Source organism: Chlorocebus sabaeus, chromosome 17, assembly GCF_047675955.1.
Source record: "Chlorocebus sabaeus isolate Y175 chromosome 17, mChlSab1.0.hap1, whole genome shotgun sequence".
NCBI classification, from domain to species: domain Eukaryota; kingdom Metazoa; phylum Chordata; class Mammalia; order Primates; family Cercopithecidae; genus Chlorocebus; species Chlorocebus sabaeus.
In genome coordinates, this window is record NC_132920.1 from 6,935,299 (window position 1) to 6,940,227 (window position 4,929).

General features: G+C 44.5%; 1 pseudogene; it reads right to left on the reverse strand.

The window, feature by feature from the left end:
• Positions 1-4,000: 4,000 nt before the first annotated feature.
• LOC119626894 (small nucleolar RNA U13) lies at positions 4,001-4,087 on the reverse strand (annotated as a pseudogene).
• Between the last annotated feature and the right edge of the window lie 842 nt (positions 4,088-4,929).

The window sequence follows — 4,929 nt, forward strand, 5'->3', positions numbered from 1 at the left end:
GCAGACCCCATGCTGTACAAACCAAAGCTGCTACTGAGTGCACACATTCATATGCATGATATAGTGCACCTACACAGTCTGTTAACATTTGTGTGGTGACTAATGGATGCAAAGCTCTGTACTAAACATGACACCACCCAGCTTTGTCTTCCAAGAGCTGATGCTATGAGGAGATATGAGACAAATAATCATGCAGATGACTCCCAAATATATAGCAGAAAACAAGAAGAAAGAGCTGTTATTAAAAGCTTGGGGATAACAGGAGAGAGAGAAGCAATGGAGATGGGTGAGGTCAGACCAAGAATTGAGATAGTCTTGGGGTGGCAATGACAGGGTTGCTTAACCTCAGATTTTGGTGTAGGCTCAAAAAAAAGACAGTGTTGCTGGGGCAGAGTGATCCTTTGGTCTTTTTTTATTATTATTATTTTTAGAGATGTGGTCTTGCTTTATCGCCCAGGCTGGAGTACAACGGCATGATCATGGCTGACTGCAGCCTTGACCTCCCAGGCTCAAGCAATCCTCCCACCTCAGCCTCCCAAGTAGCTGGGATTATAGGTACACACCACCATGCCGGGAAAATTTATATATATACGTTTATTTTGTAGAGAAGGGGGCCTCCCTGTTTCCTGATATTGAACTCCTGAGATCGAGCAATCCTCCCACCTCGGCTTCTCAAAGTGCTGGGATTACAAGTGTGAGCCACCACGCTCGGCTGGACCTTTGGTCCTTATCGTCATGTTTGAGAGAAGAAGCACTAGTTCCACCTTTACTTTTCTGTTTCCTACTTTCTTAGGGGAATGTTCAGCCTTCTTCTATCCAGGGGAATTTTTACAGTAGTAGGTGTTCAGTAAATATCTGACTGGATCAATGAATTGGGAGGTGGGGGTGTCTTACGTTGGTGCATTTATTCAACACATTCTCATTTATTCAACAAGTCCTGTGGTGGTTTTAAAGTATGTCCACAAATTCCTTGATATGCTTTCCTTCTTCAAAAGGTGGAGGCTAATTCCCCTCTTATTAGGTGTGAGTTGTATTTAGTCTCTTCTAACAAATTCAGTGTTGCCAAAATGGCCAAAATAATGATCCAAGTGAGTCTAGGACACACTAGGCATAGTGGTCTCCTCTTTGCTCTTTCTCTTAGATCACCCTTTCTGGGGGAACTCAGCTGCCATGTCATGAGGACACTCAAGCAGACATTTGGAAAGGCCTACATAGTGGTAAGTAGCTAAGGCCTCCTGCCAACAGCCATGTGAGTGGGCCACCTTGGAAGATCATTCAGCCCCAGTCAAGCCTTCAGATGACTGCAACCTCATGAGAAAGCTAAGTTGTTCCCAAATTCCTGACCCACAAAAAACTGTGACATAATAAATGCTTGTTGTATTAAGCCACTAAGTTTTAGGATCATTTGTTATGCAGCCATAAATAACTCTTATAGGCCTCTATCCTACTGTGTGCAAGGCTCTATAAACATAATGGTATATAGAATAGCTCTATCCCTGGCCTCACAGAGCTCAGTCTATTAGACAATACAGACAAAAACCAATTAATATTGAGTGACAAAAGGTCTAATAGGAAGAAAGAGGCGCCAGTGGGTGGGAGTTTAAGGATGGGGTAGAGATGAAAACCACCTAGCCCAGTCTGGGAGGTCATGTCTAAATGATCTAAAAGCTTTAGATCTAAAAGACAAGCAGGAATTAGCCAAGTGAAAGCATACAAGGAGAGGGGAGACCAATCCAGGCAGATGGATTAGCATGTACTGAAGACCACATAGGCAAGATGTAGTATGTGAAGTTGGAGAATTATGAGTGTGAAGTGAGGGAATAGAGGAAAAGCTGATGCCAGGTCATACAGGGCCTTGTGAGCCATATCAAAGCATTTAAATTTCATCCTAAGAGCAGTAGCAACCCTTGGAGAGTTTTGAGAAGGTAAGGAGACTCACATTATCCGAGTTGCATGAATTGGCAGGAGCAGGACTCCACACAGGGAAGAGATGACAGTGGCATGAACTGAGGTGGCAGTGATGAGGTGGAGAGAAATAAAGAGATACGCGCAATTATGGAATGGAATGTGTTGAAGGATTAGGTGTTGTTGGGGGAGAGAATGGGAAGAATGGAGGATGATGCCAAAGCCCCCAGCTTTGGACAGTTGATGGCCAGTGATGCCCTTCTCAGGGATAACACAAGAGGGCTTGGGGCGAAGAGGACAAGTTAGGTGTTGGACCTTTTGAGTCTGAGGTTACTCAAGCAACAAACTTGTTGTGCATACATGTGTACCCAAGAAGAAAGATACAGTCTGAAGATAGAGATTTGGAAGCCATTCACATAGAGCTGACAGTGGAAGCCCTGATAATGAATGAGATATCTGAAGATGAGAGTGCCTTGAGATGAGAGAATAAATATATCTTTGGAAACCACCAACTCTGAAGAGACAACCAAAGCATCATTCAGAGACAGAGGAAGGAAACCAAGGGAATAGATTCATTCAAAAGATGACAGCAGCAAATGATGTTGAGAAGTCAGATAAGAACTGTGATGTGCCCCTTAACTGTAGCAACAAAGACATCGTCCAAGACTGTGGAAGGCAGGTCAATTTCAGGGATGCTCTTTTGAGGTCAACAAAGAGTTTTTTGTTTTTGTTTTGTGTTTTTGTTTTTTTTTTTGAGGTGGAGTCTCACTCTGTCACCCAGGCTGGAGTGCAGCGGCACGATCTCCGCTCACTGCAAGCTCCACCTCCTGGGTTCTGGCCCTTCTCCTGCCTCAGCCTCCAGAGTAGCTGGGACTATAAGCGCCCACCACCACGCCCAGCTAACATTTTGTAGTTTTAGTAGAGATGGGGTTTCATCATGTTAGCCAGGAGGGTCTCAAATCTCCTGAACTCGTGAGCTACCCGCTCCGGCCTCCCAAAGTGCTGGGATTACAGGCATGAGCCACCGGGTCAGGCCAGAGTTCTTAATAGTTTTAAATATATTACAAAGATTTATTTTTGTTTTCTTTCACTTTTTTTTTTTTTTTTTTTTTTTTTTTTTTGAGACGGAGTCTAGCTCTGTCACCCAGGCTGGAGTGCAGTGACCCAGTCTCGGCTCATTGCCACCTCCACCTCCCAGGTTCAAGTGATTCTTCTGCCTCAGCCTCCTGAGTAGCTGGGATTATAGGCATGCGCCACCATGCCCGGCTAATTTTTGTACTTTTAATAGAGACGGAGTTTCACTATGTTGGTCAGGCTGGTCTCAAACTCCAGACCTCATGATCTGCTCGCCTCAGCCTACCAAAATGCTAGGATTACAGGCGTGAGACACTGTACCCAGCAAACTTCTTTTTTTTTACCAACAGATGAAGGGAGAGCTACTCAGCCACTGGCATTGGCCCCCAAAAAATCTCTTTCTAAGTAGATACTCCTCATTGAATTAGCAAAATGGCCCCATGTTTTCCCTAAGGCCAACAGAGAGCTCACTAAGACAGGGTCATGTGAAATATAGCAGGAGCCTCCTGCTAAAGACTCAGGAGCCAAAAGAAGCTTCAATGGACATGCTTTCAAACACAACCAACTTCACCCAACGTCCTTCCAGAACACAGGAAACAAATTATTTCTTTTCAGAGAAACACGGGGGAGAGGACTTAATTTCCAGTGCTGTCACAAGTATAGGCAGAAGCCTGTTCAGAAGGTCCCTAGCATATATTTCTTTCTCTAGACAGCATGGCCTCAATGCCTGAGTTTGATATTAGCTAATCACCCTGCACTCATTACTCAGCCTCCTCAAATCTCCATTCCTTCATCTGTAAAATAAGGGTGAATATAGAACTCACCACAAAGGGCTGAGTAAGGATTAAGACTACTGAGCACAGTGCTTGGCACACAGTAAGAATTCAGGGGAATGTTTTTGCTATAATAGACAGTAAAGTTATGCAATGAATATTATCACTACTAGATTCAAGTCACCAACAGAAATCTTTCTCTTTGCGTTATTTTTGGGGGTGTGTGTGTGTGTGTGTGTGTGTTTTAATGTCTTATGGGTAAAATGCCACCATCTTAACAAGGTTTGGCATATGTGCAAAAACCCAATCATTATGCTTATGAACTACAAAAGGGCCTCCCTTTGCCTTGCAACTTATGACTCTGCAGGTTTTTCTCAGCCCTCTCCATCACGACTTGCACCTCCACCACCCCTTTTCTGCCTGCGGCCTTGCTTTTAGAAGCAGGAGATAAGTCTCATTATTTTATTTTACTTTTTAATTTTTATATTTTTGAGACGGAGTCTCACTCTGTTGTCAGGCTGGAGTGCAGTGGTGCGATCTCGCCTCACTGCAACCTCCGCCTCCCTGGTTCAAGTGATTCTCTTGCCTTAGCCTCCAGAGTAGCTGGGATTACAGGCGTGCTCCACTATGGCCAGCTAATTTTTGTATTTTTAGTAGACACTGGGTTTTGCCATGTTGGCCAGGATGGTCTCAATCTCTCGACCTCATGATCTGCCCTCCGCAACCTCCCAAAGTGCTCGCATGACAAGCGTGAGCCACCGCACCTGGCCTATTTTATTTTAGAGACAGGGTCTCTCTCTGTCACCCAGGCAGTAGTGCAAACTTAGCTCATTGCAGCCCCGACCTCCTGGGTTCAAGGGATCCTCCCACCTAAGCCTCCCAAGTAACTGGGACTACAGGCACACACTGCCATGTCTTGCTAAGTTTTTATTTTTTATTTTTTGTAAAGGCAAGGTCTTGCAATGTTGCCCCAGCTGGTCTTGAACTCCTGGCCTCAAGCCATCCTCCCATCTTGGCCTCCCAAATTGCTGAGATTACAGGTGTGAGACACTGCACCCAATCTCATTATTCTTATCACACACCCGATGTCTAGTATAGTGCCTGGCATGTTATATCAATAATGCTTGTGGGATGAGTTCATAATAAATTCCAAGTGTATCCCCCCAAATTTACTTAT